The sequence below is a fragment of the Betta splendens genome, chromosome 9 (assembly GCF_900634795.4).
Source record: "Betta splendens chromosome 9, fBetSpl5.4, whole genome shotgun sequence".
Taxonomy (NCBI): domain Eukaryota; kingdom Metazoa; phylum Chordata; class Actinopteri; order Anabantiformes; family Osphronemidae; genus Betta; species Betta splendens.
This window is the reverse complement of record NC_040889.2, coordinates 17905307-17930153: the sequence shown is the minus strand read 5'-3', so window position 1 is coordinate 17930153 and position 24847 is coordinate 17905307. Positions and strand designations below refer to the sequence as shown.

Genomic DNA, 24847 nt, shown 5'->3' with positions numbered 1-24847 from the left:
AGGAGCAGAAGACAATAATGGAGTCAGCTGGGAGCTGCTCTCCGTTAATTATTTTTATTGTAGTATACTGTAGGTGAGGATATTTCCATTAGGCCATTTGTATTCATTCAACGACTAGAATTCCTGTTGCTGCTGATATTCACACTTGAGTTGTCTCTGATTACTGTGTGTTGTATGACAGCTTTTCAGTTATTTCTGACCTGCCTGTGTCTGTCAGCCATCACGTAAACGCAACCTTGGGAAGCTTCAAATGAGTCTGCACTCGTCCTCACGTAATGGTACGGTCAACGTTACACAAAAACAAAACAAAAGAAAGTCTATGATGGATTTAATAAGACAGTTTGGTTTCAAGTCTCAACAAGTTGATCTCTACGCGGCAGAAAGTGACTGGAAAACATGACCTGCCTGGAAGGTGGGAAAATTTCCACTCGGCAGTGTGCAGCGATTGTATGCAAATGCATGTAAAAACATGCAAACACCATGGTCATTTAAGAAAAGTTATTTTTCATAAGTGTCTGAATACAAACAACACTGAATAAATAAATATCTGAGTAAATCCAGTGTGTGTGTGTTAGTGAATATCGAACAAAGCTAAACATTGTGTAGTTCTGCCTGAAGAGAAGTCACATATACAATATACTGTGTGCGTGAGCGCGTTCAAGTATGCACACGTACTGTATCACTTCCACACACTGAATATATGGCCACATTACATGCACTTATTTTTGCATGTGTGAATTTAGGCACTATTGACTGTGGACAGGAGCATTTTAAAAAAGTCACCACAGACCATTAGTCCACCATCGGTTCAAGGAGCTATTTTCCACACAAAAGAAAGCTTTGAGGAGAGAAAAGAGAAGGGCAGAAAAAAGTAACAGATTTAAAATGTGCTGTGAAGAAAAGCAGACTCAAGGCTCCTCTTTTCCCTCCCTTCTTTTCTGGTTCCTTTCTTGCAGCTATAGAAAGGGACAGAGTGATGGTGGGGTGCAATGGGGGAGCGCTACTGAATAGACCTCAACGCTTTTACAGATTCCCTTTCTCCCCACCATGCAGGACATCTGACCTTTGAGGGGGGAGAATGAGGGAGACAGGGGGAGACAGAGATAAAGGAGGAGGGGTGGCTGGGAGAGAGAGGAGGGAAATCATAATGAAATGTAGTAATGCCTTAGAGAGGGAGTGAGAAAGAAATGTCTAAGGGCCAGTAATGAGATCGTCTGACTAGCGGGTTGCTATGGCAACCACCACAGAATAACTATATACACTGCACTGTATGAATGAGAGAGAGACCATCTATTGTTACCACAAGTGGATGGGTCAGAGAGAAAAAGAAAGACTATGAGAGCATGAAGCAACTTGGTGTTAAATGGGCGACACATTTAATGCTATTAAATGGATTCTGCAAAGTTTAAAATTACTGGACAAAATTGAAGATCTGGTCACGTTTAACTATGTAGAGAGCACCATATTGGACAGTGTGCTTTAAGAAATTGGTAAAGATTTGAAATAGCAAGCGCTCCACGTGGCATGAGGTGCACATCAGAAGCGGCCACCGTGGGTTCCTGCTTAGCTCAGTGTCCAAAGTGGCTAATTGTCCAGTCGGGGATCCAGGTGGGAGGACCTTAACCCTGCGCATGTGTGTGGCTGGTACTGTAGGCCAGTGCTCCACTCTCCCAGCTCTGAGCTTAGTGCAGATCTGATTACTGTGGTCTTTTTTACAAAGCCTTCTTCCACCACCTGCTCCCACTCCACTCCTCCAGCCTCTGATAAACTATCATCACTGCAGATTGAGACAAACGATCTCTCTCTCTCTCCACTCATAGTCCCACTACCCAACTGTTTGTGCATGTGTGTGTGTGTGTGTGTGTGTGTGTGTGTGTGTGTGTGTGTGTGTGTGTGTGTGTGTGTGTGTGTGTTCGTTCAGGAGAGAGATGGGAGGGAGCTGGAGAGAAGTAAAGGAGCTCAAGAGAGAGGGAGTATTACTTAGTGATTACAATATGTTGCTAAAGTGGATTTCATTTATCCCTCTTTATTTGAATAAACTCATAATGACTCAGGTTCCTGGGTGTAAACGCGAGGAGACCCAACGAGACAGCAGCGAATTATCAGTTTACATACGAAGCTGTGTGTCAAAGCTGCCTTTTTGGGTCTGTACAGTGCAGCCGTGTGACACTGGCCCGTGGGTAACGAACGTTTCCTTCCTTGGAGGAAGTACTGGTTCATGTGAGCCCCGGAGACAGGAGGCGGTGTGGGTCAGCGATAATCATATTGAATGGACAATGCTGCAGATAGGTGTGGGCGAGCCAACACGCATGCCTGGTTTGACAGGGAGGGCCTGCAGGAACTGGCTATGAATACACACTCACGCTATGGGGTCAACAACAAAACAAAACAGCCAGATAAGAGGCACAGACATCCCACTTCCATTTTTTCAGTTGGCCTGTGTGGGTATCATGGAAAACCACACAGACATTTAGAAAAAAAAAATGGACCAGACGTCACGTATTGTTCGTGTGCTCGGAGTGTGTGACTCACCTCGCACGGGTTGAAATTTAACCAACCATTCACAAACCATCTACTTACAGTGTGTAGTTAATATGCATGTGTATATTTAAGGTTTTAATTAAAAAGAGAGTTCTCTGAATGACATGGGCTGCGATAACTCAATATTGCCACACAATGAAAGGGTGCCACAGTATTAGGACGGCGACACGGGGAAAGATGAAGGGAGGAGGAGGAGGAGGAGGAAGGGTGGACCAGTCACAGACAGTCTGTCAGATCTGGAGATAGACGTACTGACTTCATTGTGAGCCACGTTACATAATTATACACTGGAGCCTAGTGGCAATTCATGCGGTTTTAGGCAGCGATGGAAAAGAATCCTTAACTTCAAAAACAAGCAATACAAAGTGCAAAAATACTATAATATGACAAGTAAAGTCTGTAAAAAAGCATAGTATAGTAATTAAGAATAGAATTAAATTAGACTAAAATTATTTACACAGAATCCTGTACATAACGTTACATACAGCAGGCCATTATTTTAGTTACTGGTGCATAACCTATACATTTTGTTTCTATAAAGGCTTATATAACATTTAATAATATATATTTGTTAAAATAAACATCTGCTAGTATCTACACTGAATATATGGCCACATTATACCTCTTAAGTGTATAAGCAGCAGAAAATGTAAACATATGCCACAGTATTTGATACGTTGGCAAAGCTACTGGTAGTTCAAAAAGGAGCAATAAAGTTTAAATTATGATGCTAACAACAATAATAATAATAATAATATTAATAATAATATTAATAATAATACTAATAATAATAATAGTAGCTGAATGAGCAGTTTTCTACTAAAGATTTTGGCATTTCTTTGCACCTAGGTTCAGAAAGAACTTACGGCAATGTCACATAATGTACTGTAATTTTACGAAAAGGCATTTTTCGGACTGCTGTGAAAGCAGCATCAGCTGCAGGAAGCACTGTCTCGTGCTTCTCAGAGGGGCACATGGCAAAACCACAGATACCTCCATTGGATCCTTCAGTACATCACTCACAGAGGAGGCACAAGTGAAGGCAGAACCAGGGGGGGCACAACCGTGCTCAGTGTTAAAGAAATACTGTGGTTAAATTAAAAGGATGGGTTTCCTTGTTGGTTACTGCTCATAAGAAACGTACACGTCGTTTCTGGGGACGTGTGCCGACAAACCCGCTGGGCGTTTGGATCCTGTGACGTCGACTGGAACGGCCACGTTCATTCATTATTCGCTCTTTAATATTTAATGGAACAGGCAACCTCAGGATGTTTTGTTTCCCCAAAGCAGCGAGACAGACGTGCCATTTCTATCTATGCTCTTATCAGGCCTGGACCGGAGGACACAGGCTGCCCTTCCTTGTCCCTGCAACTACAGCCTCTTTTAGGAATCTGGGGCCACCGCTTACCATTGTGCTGTCCTTCAGGAAGTACGGTTCACTGCTCACTCCCAGCATTCACTGGGTTTCCTGTGTCAGGTTACCACGTCCTGTGTTTATTTTCTTTGCTTTTTGTCTCTATCCACCCTATAGGATTTTTCTAACATCCACCGAGCCGCACAAAAGAGAGGATGGCACTATCTCGGCTATTGGAAGGAGGTGACGAATGCATCTTTATCTGTGGAGCGACATACCTCATCCACTGCGAAAGATTCGGCCTGCTCTCACGGTGACCTGTCTTCTGGCATAGCTTTAAATTCCCAAGTCTCTATTAAGTCGGCGGAAAGGAGTTTTTCCCCACCTAAACCAAAAAGGACCTCAATCAATTTCAAATTAAGCAGTTCATTCAATGGACATTGTCTTTGACAGATAAGCTTGTTACACCTTGAGAAAAGGCTAAAGGAAAGTCTTTAAAACAATCTCTTCAAAGTAATTATTGCTCTGCTTGGAGTTTTTTTTTTCCCCTTCTTTCCAGTCCTCCATAACAAACAGCTTTGGAAAACTTAGCAGGATGTGATTGATAGAGAGCATGAATGATGTATAAAGTCTATTTTGCCAGGATCGATACTGAATTTCATTAGGGCACACCTCATGCGCGCACGCACGCCTCCGCGCGCACATCCCCGCCGAGGACATCGCTGGGCTTCGGCTCCTACAAGCCCTCCGCTGTACTTCCATTGATGAACATAACAGGACAAGTATGTGCCTGTTATCATTCCATATCAGCGCCGTTAAACAAGGTGCCCTGTCTAATGCTGACTCTGGCGCTTCACTCTGAGTTGCCTTGACGTGGTTAGGCTGTCCACGTGCTCCCGCGAAGGGTTCGCCTGCATGCTAAGCGCTGACCTCTCAACCAAAGCAACGCGGCCCTTCTTCATTCGCCCCGGCGAGATCCCCTCTGAGGATAGCTCACCTCTGTTGTCCTTCCTCCCGCTTCTCTGTATGCCCGCGATGATGACCAGGCGGCTCCTGCATTTATATCCCACATCCACCTCCCGGTGACTAGCATCCACCTTGACAGAGGGTGTGGAGCCTGAGAGGAGGGGGTGGATGTATACACCATCGTACACTGCACCAGTCTTGGATGTGCTAGTGGAAATCTTTCCAATAGACTCCAGAGCACAAAGGCAAGAGTAAAGAAACAAAAAGGCCGTGTCTGGAAATCATTTGCTACTTGCTGTTTATATACAGAGCCAGCGCTGGTCTTTAGAGGGTGTTCAGACACAGCCGGTGTTTTGAGACTTTGTACACCCTGGCTAGACACACCAGGGACAGGAGTGGTGACAGATGAGGACATGAGAATAGACTCCTTTTGACCCACAGTTTTTTTTTTAGTTTCTTTTTTAAACACACCCTGCATTTTTTTTATCTATTTGGCCCACAGTATGATATAAGATACTCAAAGCACATCAGTGAGCTCAGCGGGAGAGAAACCAAGTCAGTGGCATCTGTCCACAATAAAATAATCCATCTATACAGCAAATAAAAAACTCAAGCTCCTAAAATATTTGACACACATGTGCTGGGGAGTAAATATTGCCATTTGGATGGATCCACTCAACAAAGAAAATCAAACAAATTCAGAAACAATCACAAACACACTCTACAAAGCCCCACATGGTCGTACTGTACACAGCTAGCTGCGGATCTGTGAACAGACAGGGTCTGAGCATGCATCACACTTGGGTGTTTTACGACAGAGGTCAATCACTGTGACCTCTGTGGGCTTGTATTTCATGGCAGGAGTTAAGCACTGGACCATGAGGTGGAGGTAGAGGGAGGGTCTGGGATGTTACCACACGGGACACTCATCACCACAACTCCCAGGAGACACAGGCTACAGGGCCTGTAAGGGGTGTGTGTGTGTGTGTGTGTGTGTGTGTGTGTGTGTGTGTGTGTGTGTGTGTGTGTGTGTGTGTGTGTGTGTGTGTGTGTGTGTGTGTGTGTGTGTGTGTGTGTGTTGTCTACTGAACTACTGTAGATAATATACCAGTATGTCACTTGCCATATTACCACTTGAAATAAAATGATGTTTTTCCAACACCATAAATTTTGCCTCCACCGTTTGTTTATAGTGGGAAGTAACAAGCCTATAGAACATTAAAGCTTAGGATCACAGTGAAGTATGCACTCTTTACAATCTGGTTCCATGCTCCTTAAATCAGTTCCTGTCTGCGAAGCCGTGCATGCCGACTCATGCACCAGGTGAAGCAGTGAAATACCATCATCAATGGATTTAATGACAAATCTGACATATTTCATTTCACTGTGGCTTCGTGTTTACACACCTCTCTGAAACAGCATCACAATCACAGGGAGCAAAAATGCTGTAGGAGTCAGTAGAGAGCAGGCAAATGTGTGTGAAGGTAAGGTGCCACTGCACTCGTTCTCTCTGTAATGCTCACTCGCTCCTGCCTGAGAGCAAAAGTCCTGGTCGGAGCTCCATCAGTCCAGTTGTTATTATAATAAGTCTGACATTCACAGAGGAAGCCCAGCCAGCCGACAGAGGAGACCAGAGAGGCACGGCCATCCCAAGATCAGCTTGGACTTTACACAGCCCCCCACCCCCACCTTCAGTCCCTGTTTTCAGGGAGTTACGTTCCACACATAAACCACGCGACCCAAAAGCCTCTGGGCCCCACAAAAAATAGAGGGAGAGCTACCGCAGCAACCTTAAACAACGGCAGCAGACGGTCAGCACAGTCGAGAGGCCGGGGCACAGGTGCTATTTTCTATTAAAACATGGAGAACAAAAAGACGATGGAAATTATGTTACCGAACGCTTGCTTTCTTTTTTCAGCATCTCCGACTTTTGCACCTCAAACTTCAGTGAACTTTTGAGCTTTGTTCAAGGACTGACTGCTTTTACTCAAGCATCTCCGATGCTTCATGAAAATATTTCATAAGAGAAGCAAAAGAATTTGTGTTTTTTTTTTTTTTATAAACCAGCTTGAAAACTCTCATTTATGTGCTGTACAATCAGATTCGCCTGGGACTGTAATACATAGGAGGTAATTACTAGTCTGTTGATTATCCAAAGGAAACAAAAGCACCGTTAATGTGATGTCTCAGTACTTTACAGGTAAAAACATCCATTGGCAAGCGGTGAGGAAAAATGTAGCACGTTTCTCTAATGTGATAATAAAAAGAGATAAAAACCCCTGAGGAAACATGTGAAAGATAAAGGGATGCAGAGGGGGAGTGGGAGTCGTGATTCAGTATGTGTTAATGGCATGGAGCGTGGGTCCGGTTCCCGCAAAACACTTGATCAGCCTAATTAAAAGAACCTTGGCATGATACGTTCTGAACAGTGGGGAGTCAGGCCGCGTGCCAAGCCTGCACTCACCTTCTCTCTCTCTCTCTCTCTCTCTCTCTCTCCCACACACATCCAGGCGCCATCAAGCACAAAAACAGGAGGAGTAAAAGACAGACAGTTAATTCCGTGTGAATTCTCAAAAGGCTCGCAGAAGCAACGCAACTGTAGCTGAAGCGCAGGGGAGGCTCGTTCTCATGGATCTGTCTGCAGCGGCCAACCAAAGCCTCCCCTGTTTGTCCTGTTCTGCTGAAAAGAGCATTCAGAGCAACCAGAACGCTAAAGTGAGTCATCTTTGGCATGTCCTGGAAAGAAAACCAGTCCTTTGGAGCACTACTGTACATATGAATCAAACTTATGTACGCGGAAGGACTGCCAGGACTTAATGCGTTGCACATTGCTGGGGCATGCGAACACACACACACACACACACGCACGCACGCACGCACGCACGCACGCACGCACAGTACATAGTGACACTACACACACTCGCACAAACAGCTACACGTTTGTTTGAGCATTTTTTTCCTCTTTCTCCAAAATAGACACACCACGGTTGCTACAACAGTAGGACAAAATTTACACAACAGACTAACGCTGTAGAAGCAGATCGTCTTACATGGGAAAGAGATCTACACTCATACTTGTTAAAAAAATTGAGGGTGGGGGAGTACTTGAGAATATTACGGACATTTGCTTTTTTGATTCAGTAAGTGTAATTATAAACTAATATTGAATGAATGCATTGAACAGTATGCAAATGTGAAATCAGCTTGCAATCATTGCAATGTTTATATTGATGTGATCAATTATACTTTTAATTTCATGTATTCGTCATCAATAATAATCGAATATTTTGCATAATGTGATGTTTTTTACCTGCACTGTGAAATCTCAGCCCGTTTTCTAAGGCAGGTGGTTACAAGCAATGTATACTGTGTCACCTTGCCTATAGCACCACCTGTCCATTTAAAGCCCTGCGCCTCAACCAGGCTACAGCTTGTAGACAGCAGAGGACAATCCAGTAATGGGGTTGCCACACCCTGTTTGGGTTCAAAGCTGTATCAGCGCTCAGCGCTGGAGATGCGTCTGGATCACCTGGATGCTGGAATCGCTCAACCTGCACAAGCTCATTGTTCAGCCCTGTCTCAGAGGGTGCAGGAAAGAAAAGGAGAAAATGGAAGGAAAACGTCTCAAAACGTGTGCGTGTGTTTCTGTGCGCTGCCATGGAGGCACATGTGCACTGGCAATGTCGTGACATGACTTTTTTTTTCTCACTGCGGTTCTGGAAACTCTCTGAATCTGCACCTCTGAGATAAAAGAGACGAGAGGAAGTCTTGTTGCTCTTTTTAGCCAGTTCTCTAATCCCTCACATTAACAAGCTCTTCCCGTTCTCTCCTCAGTTTTGTCTATCGGTAGAAGGCACAGGCTTGTCATTGTTACATTTTCACTTCCCAGCAGCACTGAAGACCCTTGAGAATCACCTATGCTCCAAGATTAGGAGCCTGAAAGTCCTCTTGCAGTTAAGGATACAATGAATATCAGAATGTTCTTATTTGTGAGGTTTAAATTTGCATGTGAATAATGAACACGAGCATTGGGTGGGCTTTTTCTTTATTTTCGTAACAATGCATGTCCCTGACCCCATATTCTAAACTGTGATAACTTCAGCAGATAGACTGTCAAGAAAAGGTAAATTAATCAGTGCAGTTAAATGTTTTTAAGGTGTAGGTAGAAGCCAAGGCATCTCTATTGAGCTGCGGTTTGTCACGTCTCGGTCGTAGTGGCTTACTCTAGTTTTTACACCATGAATAGTGTTGAGTGATCAAGAAACAGGGCAGACAACCAAAGCTTAGCCAAAGACCTGATTCAAATTCCGTGCTGCTCAGACAATGTTCTGCAACAGCACGAAGCAGGAGATAACAGGAACTGAGCAGAAAAATGGCTTCACAGAACCAATATCTGCCTTTTGTAGTTGGCCTGTCACAGCACGGACTTCAGCTAAGGGACAGATGCTGTGTCACAATCAAGAATTAATGAAGAGAGCTGCTAAAACAAGTGTCCCAAGAGAATGACTGAGCTGAAACCGATGTTTCATAGTTTTGTTTAATAAAGACCTGAAGGATCAGGACGGTTCAACTTTTTCATTGTTTGTTCATATTTCATAAGCAATTCATCTGGTGTCTTCATCCGTGGCCTACAGGTTGTTCCCCCCCACACTCTGGGCATCATGGCCTGGGAAGAAAAGAAAAAGCGCCATACAGAGATATAAACAAGACAAAGACACAGTGCGAGTGAGCGATGGAGAGTCAGCCAGCAGCGGGGACGAAGACACAGAGACGGTGTGGATGCAAAGTGAAGCACGAGGTACGGAGACAAACGGCAACGCTGTGAACCCAGTGAAGCAACACAAAAACGTAAACATGTTCCCTTCTCCAACTGCCTTCACGGGCGGGGGCGGAGGGTTAGAGCTGTCAACAATTGTTAACACATGTGTCCAGGCTTCCTCTAGGCCGTTTACTTGGAGACTGAAGGAGGCTCAGCACCAAAGATTTATGGCTGCTGGGGAAGAAGTGGAAGTCTGTTATTGATAAGTTGCCAAGAGAAGGCGAGGGGCACCTACTGCAGTAATTAGAGGATGAACTTGCAGTCCATTGATTGAATGGAGGCCCGTATAGACATTAGGGCCACCTCATACAGCACCACAGGTACAATAGGACATCACTGAGGACAGGCGACCTCTGGGCAACGATGCGCATCATCGAAGCTAAGGGCACAGAAATAGTTTGACGTGTGGAGCAGCAGCATCAACAGTAGGAATTAGAGACTCGGTCCAAATGGTTAATGTCTGTGTGTGTGTGTGTGTGCGTTAGGTGGAGAGGGAAGAGTGCTGCTTCAGTGAGAGCCTAGCATTATCCCAGCATTCACTAGTGTTTCCAGTGACCATAGGCTTGGAGGCCGGCCCAGTCCTTCTAGACACTGCTTAGCAATGGGACCCACCATTGTTTAATTTGGCTGCTTATTCCAGTGTTTTCAGCAATGCCTAAAAGGGGAGGGGTCAGTGGAAGCAGTGAAGGAGCCTGGAGTGAAAGGAGGAGAAGTGAAGCTGCAGCGGGCTTCCTTCCCAGCTTTCCTATAACTTGGAAAAAACAACAGATGCAGGGGCTGAGTTCAAATTCTCTCCCTTTCCCTTCATTTGGTACCAAAAATAATTCTCAGAATGTTTCAATCAGCTTTTTGCATCAGCTATTCATCTTGATTAACTAACTAAGGTAAAGATGCATATCTTTAATCAAGGCAAAGTTAAACACATTCCTACGATGGAGAAAGCTGTGGGTTCAAACTTGACGGGATCTTAAGCTCGAGTCTTTTGTCTTTATTTTGCCATCTGTACATTAAATCTGCTAAAATAAAAACGTTTTCCCACTGGATTTGTCGCTACAAGACGACAAGAACTAGGACTCAGGGTTTTCTTACTAGCACTTAAAACCATTTTAATATCCTCTTCACAGTGAATGCATGGCTATAAAGCCTGGAGGCTGTTCAGCGTGAGCCGTTCATTGTACAGTAACCAACTTCCAGGACACAGACCCACCTGGATCCTTTTGTCCCCCCAAGAGTCAACATTTTAACAGTGCAGAGCTCCCATGCATAGCCAGAAGCTGGCCTGGAAATCTGAATCCCTCCATCTCATTAATAGTAGATGCCCTCCATCCAGGGCTGGAGATGCCTGAATAATCCTCTCCTGGGGTTTTTATCATTCAAATATATTCCACCCAATGAGACACCTGTTCTGCAACTTAGGTCTCTGTGACTTCTCCATGTGCTTTTCTCTCGCAGCACCATGGGGACTCTTTTTGCTCAGCGAACGACTAAACAAACTTTCTGAGGCCACCTCAACATGCCCATAAACTGGTACAGACCATTTATTCCTTCATTGCAAACTGGAAGCAATCAGCATTCTGCACTGCAGAACACCTTCAACAGGACAAAACCCAGATGACTCTACTCTGACTATAAAATAGATTTCCCCAACATCAATAACTGAAGTGTACTCCTCTTCCTTTTAGCAAACATGTCAACCCCCACTCTCTGCAGATCTCTCTCCCTCTCATCCGCATTGCCCTCCTCTTCTGCCCAGGTGAGCGTTGTTCAAGCTGCCGCAGCAGTGGAATTACACAGGCAAGACGAAGAAAGCGGACAATTATCTTCAATATCTGTCAGACACATGACAGCAACTGCCCCCCCCCCCCCATCACCACCACCCCCTTCCCACCCACCAGCACACCACACACGCGCGCTTATAAGCCAAGGAAAGTACAAAGAATGGGGGTGTGCTGCTCTTTTGATTGTTCAGAAGCATAGAAATTGTCTCTCTCTCTCTGGCTCTCTCCCTCTAAGTCTCTCTCCCTCCTACCCCCTCTTTCTCCATGCCTTTTTCTGCTCATTACCCACCACATTTGCATGCAGGCTGCCAAAGAGCAGACAACGGAGGGAAATAAAATAAAGGATTAGAACAATGGTAATCTCTGATGCTGTGTATGTGTGCGCGTGTGAGAGAAAGTGAAGTACAGAAAAGTCCTTGTAAATAAACATTATAAAGAGCCACACTGAGAAAAAAAATATGATGTAGGTGTAATTAAACCTTTTTTGTGTGTCAAAACACCTCATTCTTTAATATTCAAAATGATGAGCATAAATGTTCATAAAGACACCGCTTTAAACTACAAACTTCACCAAAACAGAAGTCTGGATGTGAGGGATCACATGTAAGTATGTCAATCTATACAGTAGATGTAAAAATGTGCATTCAGTAACGAAGTATTTATAAAATAAATGATAAATAACTGCTCTGAAATTCCCACAACTCTAGTAAGAAAGTGGACGAAGTTAGAATAATTTCCAACTTTTCACTATGTCCTTGGGGTCTTTACCTTGCAGAATTGCCAACTAATGCCCTCTGGGTAGGAAAGCTCCATAACTGACATGAGCTCAAGCCTGCAGACAAGACCTAATAGAGATGGGCCATATCAGGGAGAGTGGAGGGATAGTAAGGACTGGCCATATCGCAGCCCTGGGTAAGACCTGCAGGAAAGACTCTTTCCGAACAGGGAAGGTCAATGAAAGACCCCCATGAGCCACAGAATGGATTATGTCTCCTTCCTTCTCGGCGAACTGATAACCACATCAGCTTCAAGGACCCCCCCAGGGCCGATGCAGGTGAGGCTAGCTATCTTGCTCACTTACAGTCATGAATCCTTGATGCATTAACTGTGTTTCCGGTGCATGCGAACGTTGAGCGGTCCAAACCAAAAGGAACAGGTGGAGATAAAAGATGAAGCCGAGAAGCAGAACGGAGCCGGTGTGCGCTAACCTTTGAAGGACTACCAGTTTAAACAAGGAGGGTGAGTGGGGATCTGTGATAATAGCACACACTTGATCACACCATTACCTCAAATTAGGGATAATTAGCCTTGGTAAACTGGGCACGAAACACGCCTATGATGTTGGGCCCAGAAGGCATGCTGCGGTACCTTTTACAGCCCGGTGGCTGATTTTGGGTACACACAACTGCTGCTCACAGCACAGGGGGAAAGCGATAAAGAGACTGGGACCGGCTGGCTGCTAGCAAACCGGGAGTAATTATCAAAGAAAGCTTATAATCAAACATCCGAATCGCAAACACGCACTATAAAACCCCTTTGGCTTACATCCAGGAGTCGTTTTATCCAATTAGGTAAATGGCTGTAGTATGAGGGAATGAGGTGGGGGTAAAGCGAGGGTATGAGGCATGGAATGAATGGAGCTACACAATCATGCATTGCAGGGAATATTTGTCAATATTTTTGCCTTTTGGTTTTTAGCTCATTGTTTGTTTCTGTGAACAGAACAAATACATCTGTATACTGTAAAATAACTTGCTCAAAGGTGTGGGGTGTTCTAAAGAAAAGCTTTGACCTTGGACAAGACCAAGAGGCATCCCAGGAGACAGATCTAGTCTCCTTAAACGCTGTACATACAAATCACCGTTGGCCACAAAGCAGCCAAGTGATGACAGAAATAAACCAGCGATTTCAACTCTCAGCTTAAAACAAGTGGTTTTGATACACCACAAGCCTCGTCATTCCCTCTAAAGATCAGTATTTAGACACTGATTGTGGCAGCTTTCGCTTTAAAGAGCTCTTGCCTCACTTACATCTCTGTGTGTTAATTGGGAGTAGTAGTGTTGAGCGCTGATGAAATCCAGACACAACCCTGTGTGTGCATGTGTGTGTGTGTGTGTGTGAGAATCCCTTACCTCTACCACTCTAGAGAGGAATGTACCAAGAAGATACAAAAGAGGAAACATGCTGAACTGGCTGAACTTGTGGCCTTCAGGGATCCCAAAACCCGAGAGATACATTCCACATCAGCTTGAGACTTCATACACTGCTGAACAATCTGGGGTTCCCTTTCTGTGAGTGACAAGCTTTGCACTCTGGGCTGTTGCCATGCACTTGTAAACCCTACTCACCTTCGCCTCTGATATTCAGGGCACATTTCATACTACAGCAAAATTACAGTGGGAACTTTTCTGGCTGTAAAAAGTTGTAAGAATTTTGCTATTTTCTGTATTATTATGGCCTAAAACTTTTTTTGACGTCCTAACAAAACCTACATTTCTTGCTCGTTTATTTTATACTGGACATGATCGCAGCCCATATTGAAAGATATAAGTAGTGTTGTGTGTTTTAAACTGCAGGATTAATAGTACTAGAGGCGATAATGATGTGTCTTATTAAAAAAGAGGCACTGAAGACACAAGAAAAGAAACGGCTAATAACAGTGTAAATGAGTTCACCATCAGGGAACATAGGGTCTCCTCCTTAGTCCCTTACTTGCTGATAATATAGGTGCAAAGAAATATAAACTTACATGAGCAAAGAAACATGGGATTGAGTCAGTTTAAAAGTTTAAAAGTCCATCTCAATTGAAACAAGGACAAGAAAAATAGAAAGGACAAGCTTAAGTGAATTCACTTGTTCCTAAATCTATCTAGCAGGTAATGTAAGATGGAAAACAGTGATATTAGACCTACAGTATTTTAATGGTGCTCACACAATGTGTATTGTTTTCAGATTTTAATATATGCATTCAATGACTCCTCCAGCTACAAACACCTACACTGTCCTTAGTCTCCAACTCCTCCACTAATAAACTCTTTAGCAATATTAGCTGCAAACTGCTTCCAAAGTGAGGAATGCAGCACTTTAACTCCTTCTTGCCCATACATGCTGCAATCAGCAGCCCTCCCAGGCCAGGGCCCACCAGCGAACTCACTCAGGCGTGAGATGCTGGCTGTGCGTGCATGTACAGGGCATGTCCTACATGAGCAGGCTCATACAGGGATGCTTGATAGCGAGATGGCCTCTGTCCCCGCGGGGCCCGAACAGGCAAACACAAGAGCAACAAGGACGGTGTTTCCTGTAAACACTTCAGTGCAACAGTGCAGGTGTCACGCACAAGGTAAAAAAAAGGTGTGTGTGTGTGTGTGTGTGTGTGTGTGTGTGTGTGTGTGTGTGTGTGTGTGTGTGTGTGTGTGTGTGTGTGCTATTAGACACATTCTTACATTTCTTCACCAAAGCGGGGGTGGCTAGTTTTTGTTTACATTACAGATTAAAAGAAACATTTCTGTAAAAGTAATTCAACATATTTACAATACACTAACAATAATCTTCTCTTCCCCCAGCTGTACTGTACATTTATTATACACAGCAATGCCCTGTCTTCTGGTCTTACGTAGTTGTTCGTGGTCATCCAGATGTGTCATTCTCCTCCACCCTACACTTCATCAGTTTGTCGGTTGACAAAGAGGAGATGTCCAAATAATGACAGATGTGTTTTTCCGCATAACCTCAGAATCTTAAATCACTGGGCTCACATACTACTTTCAAAGAACCCAAATTTATCCAGCGAGCAGCGAACACCACTGTCTTACACAATTACTGGCGGCCGCTTTGGCATAACTGTGGGTACAGATCACAGACGTCAGAAAATAAAACGCATGTATCGTCTGTGTTATCATAGGATTCCGACAGAATGTTTATGTGTTTTGATTTGGTTTGCCCCCATCATCATAGTGGAGCCACACAAAAGCCACATAATCCAAGTTTGGTTAAAGGGGAGGAATGGTTTGTGGGGGAAAGGTGGGAAAGAACAAGTGGCAGCTGCCACTTCTGACTGTGACAAGGATGACATAGCTGTCGATCAAAAACACTCTAATCTCAATCTTCTGTGGCTCAGTTTCGAGCATTTGCTTACAGGAAAGACACATTAGACACACAATTCAATCTTTAAATGTATTTGTGTGACCAAATTGTCCTGAAGGCCAAGTATGCGTTTGTTGAAAAGAAGCTTTTTTTAAAGTTAATTAATCTGCAACAAGTGCAGCTGCAGACACCTTATATGAAGTGCACAGGTGGTGATAAAAAGATTTAGAGATTAGAAATGTCCTACAGGTCCCCTTGGAAGGAAGAAGCAGTCTCACAAGTCCAAATGCAGAGAACAGCCACATCACAGGTTATTCAATTTGCAAGTCAAAGAGGGCACGCAAGCTTTTATCGCGCCTATCTGTGCACACATGCATCCAACTCTGTCAGAAAGAATACGCCTGCTAATTTGTAAAACCTAGAAGCAAGCCGTGTGTGTTATTTGAAGAGTTGCCACTCTTCAAACCAACTAACTCCACCCTCAGGACAGGCAGAGGAATGATGCTCTTGGCCTTGTGCGAGAAAGAAGGAGTCACGTTATGATTCAGCTCTCGCTGCCTCAGAGGTGTCAGCCAATCTGTGGGTTGGTGGCAGTGTGAATCGAGAGTGTTGCAACTCCCACACTTTAGGACTGAAAATGTGTCTTTTGGATTTCAAATAAGTGTGACTATCAATGCTTGAGCTCTGAGGGGGAATTTATTACATGTGTCCTTCCTGTGACAATAGAAACACATTTTCTGGAAAACAGAATACTCCTCAAAGTATTTAGAAGATACAGCAGAAGAGATCCTTAGCTGGTTCGAGCCTTAGGGACGATAGTGTGCTTGTGCATGTGGTTAGTGGGACTGTTATGGTGCAATCTGATTGAATGTGTCCTTTATAGCAGCCCAGCAGTGTTAAACCGCAGAGCTACAGCTACAACTCGACTGATCTATCGAGAGGAGCATCAGTGTGAATGCAGCCGTGGCTCCAATCAATACGGCCTTATTTGTTTGTGTGCACACAAGTGTATAATTGTGTATCGTGTGCGTGAGAGTCCTTAAGTTAGGGCCCTGCATTTAGTGAGCAACGGTGAGGGACTGAGAGCAACTGCTGCAGGGGCAGAATGGAGAGATAGTTGGGATTTCGCTCCCGCAGCGCGAGGAGGGCATTTGCAGCAGGATCCCGGCCTTATTCACAAGCACAAAAGCCATTTGCTCTTTCCTCGGCGACAAAGAGGCCGACTCATTCTTCTACCTGCCCGGCTCCGGGATCACATTTCTTTGTTTTTATTCAGCCGCTGCTCTCAAGCGGCCTCCCGTGTGCCCATTGCAGACTGGAGCTTTGAATGAGGATAAGCAGCCAGGACGCTGGAGCTGCTAACTTGGGAACCTTTGGTTTTGCATCTGCTGGGAGGAGAACCACGCGATTGATCCCGGCCGAGACCAGTGGATCGCGTGGCCGGAAGCCACTGCAGAAAAGCTTAACTAAAGGGCCACTTCTTTAGGCGACCTCTCATGCATAAATTAGATTAGCACAAACACACTTTACTTTGTAAAATTGAATTTTTGCAGCATTACACTATTTTCTCTCATTTACTGTAAAACCAACCCAAGGCTTCAATTAAGTCTTCCCAAATGTAGTAAATTTAAGAACCTAAATGAATTCTTGGCTTTTGCCTGAGGCCCATGTCTAACAGAGACTCGTTCCTTGTAGGAAACATGAATTTACATGTTGAGATGAGGTAATTTAAAACAATGGCTCTTTCAAGGTTACAGTAGACTTTTTATAATACAGTGTTCCAAGACAAAACAAATTACTGATCATAGCAACACTGTTACTTTTCTATGTCGCACGCCAAGGTTACTAACTGAAGAAAAAAAGGTAATAATTCTTCACAAATACTAATGAAATTCCATTATTCCAACAAATTAACTTAATTCTTGCCAAGACTGACTTAGACAGACTTGGAGTCTCTCGTGCTCTCCTTTGCCATGTGTAGCTCAGGGAGCAGGAGCGGAGCCGTGGAGCAGACCATGACATCGGATGAAGTGAAACACGTGTTACATGAGCTAACAAAAGCTAACAGTTTAGCATTGCTGGCTACATAACACACTTCCTGTCTGGCAATCATCAGGTCATTTAGGTTTTAGGTTCTTTATTGCTTTAAAACATCAACCAGGTCCAGAATATTTTGTAGAACGAGAAAGGAGAAGAAACAACAACGTCTCAGACGTTTTTAATTGAATTTTATAATAAATTCTCATTCAAAGTCAGAGCTGTTAAGCATACATTAAATCTTTATGGTAAACTTAAATTAAACTACTGTATGTAAAAAACTAAACAACAACAGTAAATGTATCTGTGCTCGCACACACACACACCCCAAATGGATTGTTATTCCCCCACATGTGCTACTCTAATGACAGCTCCATGATGGGAAAGGCTCAGTGCTGTAGAGCGCATGACAGTCAGAGGTGGCGTCCTGTCAGTCAGTCACTGTTACAGCGGGATACCAGGACTGGGAGATGGCAGTTGGTGAACTCTGGAAAAGTCATATTGAAACCTGAACCCGGGCCCCAAGAGAGCAGCCAAGAGGAAAAAAACAGGTGCCCTGCATCAGGCACCACTAACAGTGATTTGGAGGGTGACAATCAGGCCTGATCCCCCCATCATTATGCAATGTCACTGGGCTCATGAGCCAATGCCCCCTCAGGAATAGCCATGAGTGAACAGTGAGGACACAGCGTTCTGATGAAATAACAGCAACTTCGATAGACTTGACTCCCAACTCCGAGACTGGAGGAGAATAACTTGTTTTTGAATATAGCATTTAAATGCTACATGTATTCTTTTCTTTTTGACACATTCGAATGGAAAGAGACCTCACGCCAAGCTAATATAACTGTGTGCTGCCAGGTCCCTAAAAGGTCGAAGGTCGGGGCTGGGCACACACAGAGAAGATCCCCTTGACCTGAGCACACATGGCCCGTCACCTCATCCACGTCACAGTAACACAAACAGCACACAGCCTTACTGAAACATTCAGCGGCTATGGGAGAACTATTTCTGAGAGCGATGAGGAGTATCTATTATTGGTGTAGTGGTTTGACCTTGCACCTGTTCAGTGTGGAATTAATTGAAGGGGGGGGCTCTGCTGTATGGAAGCGGGCGGCTGTGAGCCTTTCTGCTTCTTTCTTTTCACAGCTTAGGCCGTTACGACATGATATTGTTTTCCTCGTTGCACTTATGCAACTCGGGGCTTTTAGAGTTCGCGTGTGCGTGGAGGATTTCCGTGCCACCTCGCACTTCCGCTTGCTCGCGCGGCCTCGCGAAGTGAAATCCCCCCGCGTCCCTCACGCTCGCACATCGGTAAGGCTCTGCCCCTCCCACCGGGGCAATGCAATCAGACGTCACCACAGGAACCTGATATAATGATCGCCGTGGAGTGTGCTAATTAACGCTGAATGGAGCTCATAAGCGCAGCTCCTCCACCAACAAATCAGACGACGGCGCGGCGCGCACGCGCGTTCAGAGGCGGCCGCGCGCTGCACAAGATCCAGCTCGTTCCCAGGAAAGGGCACGGGCACCTACAGACACATGGGCGGCGCATTGAGAATACATGCTCCTTTAATATGAGCGTAAACAGCATGACAAGGCACAAGACTGAGGGAGCCGTGTCCTTATTCAAGTGCCCTTAGGCTGTTTTCACTCCCTGCTGCAGTAAACAGTATCATTATTTATATCACCATCGCCTGTGATGGTGTGTGCATACAGTGAGAAAGTACAACACCACTGTAGCTGCACGCGCGCACACACACACACGCATATGACTGCTGGGCTCCTTAGAGATGTCAGCGATCTGCTCACGGTTTGGTGGAGCCATTGTTGAGAAAGGCTCATATTCTTTAACAGGGGGGGTCTTTTGTTGTTGTAAACAGCATGAATTTTTAATCCAGCCCAAGATTCTGGGCTGGTAATGAATGTGTCTCAGCAGCCAGCCTCTCTGGGGAGGGAGGCCCCTGGCTCCTATTGCTAAGTTTCAGCAATGCCTGACTTCTGGAGGAATCAGCCTGTTACGCCCCACCAATCAAGCATACATAAATAATATATATATATATATATATATATATATATATATATATATATATATATATAAACACACACACACACACACAGTATATATACTGTATATGCTTGTGGGCAGACACACATGATGAACACACACGTGCATTCGCTTGGGGATACAATGTCTGACTTGTGCAAATGGACAACAAAAGATGCACGTTGTGGCAGTGTGCACGTGTGTGGATATATATGGATGTGTGGCGCCCGGGCAGCAGAATTCACAGTAAGACAGCAACATTTTTCAATTAACTCGCTGCCTGTCTATTAAGCCCTTTCCTCCAGCCAAGCTGGTTTTAGGAGGGGTTCTATGTTTTTCTTTTCTAATTTGCTTTTTCCCCCTCAGAGGATCCATATCTTCGACTCTGCAGCACAAGGCTGTCACTCATTTTATTAGACTAAAGCTCGCTCATTCAATAATGTCAATTCGGGAGCCTCGAACATTGACCTAGCGGAGCTCCTCCTCAACAGCCGGCCCCGAACCAACCAACATTCTTCCATCAAGCACTTTTACCACCAACAGTAAAAAGGCTTAAAGTTCCTCCTAAAATGCTTACCACCGACTTCACAGCAACAGCACAAGCAATAAGGTATTTATTTCTCAGCTTCTTTCACTGAAGTCAGACTGCACATAATGACTGCGAGCCGGCTTTGACAAAAGCACGCACGTAGTTAAAAGCCAACGCTCTACAACAGAGGTTTTAATTTATGCCTTACTCTATTCCTGACACGTTAGCAGCCTTATCTAAGACTCTAGAGTGAAACAGTAGTTGTGTGATCTAGAGTCTGAAAATAGATGTGCTCCCATTGGAGCCTCTCCTGTCACAGAGAAAAGCTTCAATAAAACACAGAGATGTATTCTGTATGTCAAAGGGTTAAATCAAAGTGCTGCTTTTTTAAGTAAAAAAGCGATGGAATTCTCCCTGTCCCCTTTTTTTCTGCCTTCCCCTCCCGAAGCGATTAAATTGCTGATTGATTTTTGTATCTCGGCTCGATTCCTTGCCCCTCACTCTCTGTCTCTTGCCATTGATCCTCACAAGGCTGCTGACTCCAAAGTCAGAGGACCCATCCTCTCTGGCCTCCGGAAATGAACTTGTTAGATGGGCTGTGCAATTTATTGCTCATGAGGCCAGGGTGTCTCTGTGTGTATGTGAAAGTGTCTATAGGGGTGGAGTGTGTGTGTATGTGTGTGTGTGAGAGAGAGAGAGAGAGGGGGGGGGGGGGGGGGGGGGGGGGGGGGGGGGGCAAATACTGGTTTAAACATTAGAAATGTGTAAATGTGGCGAATAAAGGGCCGTTAAACTGTGTGTGTCTCTGACATTGTTACATTTTATGTCCCGAGAATCAGATGGCCTGCTTTTTAATTCAGTGCAATAAATCCCGTTCTTTAAGACAAATTTGGGCTGCTAAGTATCTTGTTGGAGTCTGATCTTGGGCAGTTTAACTGCTGTTTCCTGCTGAAGTTCCTCCGCTGTTTTCCCTCGATGCAGTCCTCACTGATCTGTCCTGTCCACCCATGTGTGGCACCAGACACAGCCCTGTCCTCTACTGCTACCTCCTCTGACATATTGATTGGGTTCCATTTAAAAGCCCTGTTCTCCCACTGTTATTTACTCCAATAGTAAATCTTTACAATGCCGTAAAAGACTGTTTTACACACTTGGGTTATACAATCTCCTTGCAGCAGCAGCCAGACAGGCGTGTGTCAGGCCCAGAGGGGAGGTGTGTGCCCAGCGCCTCATCCCTCCCTAGAGGCAGATGCAGTGCAATGACACAGTGTGCCACAGCTAAGTGTATGGAAATTAAACGCTCGCCACAAACAGCAGACCATGGAAGATTGAACCATTAGTAACCATCAGGACACGTGCACCAGGCAGTGAAAAGTCACGCACAAGCTTTGACTCATGAATTCTCAGGGGTCACCGTGCATAGGCGTAAATCATTCAGCCTGCAAGTAGCCGAGGTCTTTGCTTCATTAGAGGACATATGCTCCACTTGTTCCCGCTGCCTCTCTTCATAGCTGACCCCAGGCCGTACACCCTGCCCAGATGCAGTGTTGCCACGGTCCACATGGCCAAGTCGCACCAGAGGTAATATTTACTTAATTTAGGAGCGGGGAGGCGGGCCGCGCTTGGCGTTTATTGGTGTTGATGCTGAGTAGACTTCAAAAAGCCACTAGGCCTATAATTTATCTCTCTCTGCGGACCCTGAGTGTTTCAGGAACAGAGCGACGAAGACATAGAGGGTAAATGAGAGTGAGAGCAAGGAAGCGAGTACACGTCTGAGCCTGTCTTTCACAGGCTGTTTAATGCCGCTTGGCTGTTGACTTTGGTGTACTTATTCTTTGATGTCAGTAACATGATCATCAAGGATCTTTTCCCCAACCCCCCGCAGTAGTAGTTTTACAGCAGCAGCCGCTGCACGTTTCCCCCCTCACAAACTCATCCAAGTTGAACTTGGCTATCCAAAGCGTCTGCCTCTGGTAGCGCTCACATGGGATACCCAAGCTGAAAGTGTACACTTGAAAAAAAAGATCATTTGGAATAAACAATAAATAATTCAGAGCAGCGGTTAAATAAGTAATAGTGTGATATCTATTTCTTTGGTGGCGCTATTGCGTTGCTTTATTTATTAATGGGCTTAATAGACACCCTGCCTTGCCATGAAGAGCAAAGTCTAAAAAGTCTATAGAGAGTCTCTTGAACCGAGTCCTTAAGGGAAAGAGAAAGTTACAACTTCGTTTATCTTGTCTCTCTCTGCATATGCCTTTTTGTCTCTCTCTGAAGTGGTGAGACACAGAGTGCAGTCTAGACTTTTTATTTTGTGGGGGATACATGGGGGAAAGGGTCAAGGAGTGACATGAGCCAGCTGTGGAATCCTGAACATACCAGCTCCCCCAATTCTTTCCCTCCTTCACATCACACACACACACACACACACACACACACACACACACACACACACACGCACACACACACGCACACACACGCACACGCACACGAACACGCACACACGTATTCCCATCCCATAATAGTCATGAGATGCTCCAAAAATACCCTCCCCCACCCCAACCAGAGGAGGATATCCACCCTCCTCCAGGGAGATTGAATGTCTCTCTCCATATCTGGCAACCATGACCACAAATTAAGTGAGGTCTTCTGTGAAATATTCCTTTCGTGTGGCTCCGGCACCCAGAAGGATACAGACACTCATCAAACTGGAAATGAGCATCTGTGTGAGCACTTAAACACCTTTTCACAATTAATTGATATAACAGTCCTTGCAAGCCCTCTTTAAATACAAGGCTTACCGTCTGCGAGCCACATAGCTTTGACTCAAAGTTGGGATAAGAGCCCTGACTCCACACCTCTGAGCTGAGCAGATGGAAGAAAGCCTTACTCTACATGAAGCCACGTGCCTCCTGACTTCCACTGCATCAGCAACTGTTTTCCTCCCAAAAGCACTATAGAACTGTGAATGTTAAAATTTGATGTTTTCTCACATAAGTTTACTCACATGTAAGTTACTTAAAGTCAAAGTTGCAAAAACAAAGTGTTATTGTCTTATATGCAAATGGATCCCTTAACAATAAGTCAAGTTAAAAAAGGTGGACGTCTGCAAGCAAAGGTGAGGCGAGATGGGTGGGCTGATGGGTTGTTGTTCACGTGTTGACACCTTCTAATATGTTGACAAATGTGTGCCTCAGTGGCCAGTCAACAACTTGCTAATATATGGTCACAACATTTTGTGCCGCTGAGGGCTCAGGCGGTGGAGGCAGTGTGGAGCAGGGCTGGGGAGCGTAAGCACTTCAGCAGATAGGAGCAGAGGAACACATCATCACACTGAAACATGGCCAGCTGCAGCCAGCGACTGTAAATCTTGCACCGCCAGGATTTCAACACTGGCTACAGTGTGACCCAGCACCTGCACAATGTAAACACTGCAGGTTGTGAAGATACACCAACCACTACATACATGCCGATTTCTGCCGTACTCGTTTTCAAGCCCTCGATATCTGAGCAATTTATGATGGAGCAAAAGAACTTGAATGCCTGAGGAATTACCTGACGTACAGGTACGTGGATAAATCACAGCAGACACACTTCTGCACGCGCACACATTCCTGACTGCTGAAAGTGGAATCGCGAAGGTTGGAAAGAGGATAAGAAAACAAAGCGAGGTCTGGGTCCTCTGGCCTGTGGCTGTTGGGAGGAGAGGATGCCTCTCGCCTCCCATTTCCCCTGATCCACAGGAGGCCCATCTCCACACAGCCACTGACCCTTCTATCCCACATGGCTAACTGGGCTCCTGTGTATTCACCACAGCAGAGAAACACTGAGGGGAAGGAGGGGTGAGTGGGCTACAACATCTGGGAACTATCAACCTAAAAGAGTCTTAGATCCTGAGATTCCAGTCTCCAACCGACCCCCCCACTCCCCCGCCTTTACTCAGTTCCTCCAACACCACCTTTCCCTCTCTCCAACTGTCTCCCTCCCTAACTCCTCTCCACCTCCTCCGATACTCCCCCTGCTCTGCTTCTCCTCCCCTAGTCCAGGCTGCCCATCATTTCCATGTCTCTTCGGCATTAGGCCTAATCCAAACAGATTGTCTAACTGTTTCAAAAACATACTCCCTTTCTCAGCCCCCTCCTCCTCTCATTTCTGGCCTGTGTTCATCTCAGGGAACAGATGCAGTCTTTTATTGTGGAGGAGGTGCAGGTGTCAGCCTGGCCTGGGTTAGCAGGTTACTGCTGCAAAGAACCATTTCAAGAAGAGTGAGCAAGCCAGAACCCATAGCACTTTAGCGGATCCCAATTGAATACTCAATCCTGACACATTATACAGGATCATCCAACCCTCCCCACTGGGTTGGTGTAGGAATGGCAATGTGTATGTGAGCGAGAGAGAGAGGAGAGTTTAGCATCCATTGTCTCCTCCATATTGTCCAGTCCTGCCAACCTATTCTATAGATCAGGGAAAGCCTTTAGGGGAGAGCCCCAGTAGGGGGCTGAGGAACTGGGAGGTATCCCAGGAGACCACCAGGCCTCCCACTGAGTAGCCAGTCTACATCAGAGGCTCCCCCTGCCACTGCCTGCTGAACTCCTGCATATTGTGTTTTGTTTAGAAGGAAGCTCTGTCCCTATTTACCATAATTGAATTAAAAGGATTAACATGGTGTTGCAGTGTTGCTCACATCTGTGTT

The 24847-nt window shown here is 45.1% G+C and overlaps 1 long non-coding RNA gene across 17 annotated transcripts in view; it reads right to left on the bottom strand.

Annotated features, from left to right (window-relative positions):
- LOC114862637 (uncharacterized) overlaps positions 1-24847 on the bottom strand; it is a 163659-nt gene that overhangs the window by 119794 nt on the left and 19018 nt on the right. For 16 of the 17 annotated variants that reach the window (XR_008695453.1, XR_008695454.1, XR_008695452.1 and 13 more), the window contains exon 4: positions 4174-4280. The exons of the other annotated variant lie outside the window; for it this stretch is intronic. This is a non-coding gene — a long non-coding RNA (uncharacterized LOC114862637). The remainder of the gene's footprint in view (positions 1-4173; positions 4281-24847) is intronic. 17 annotated transcript variants of the gene reach the window in all.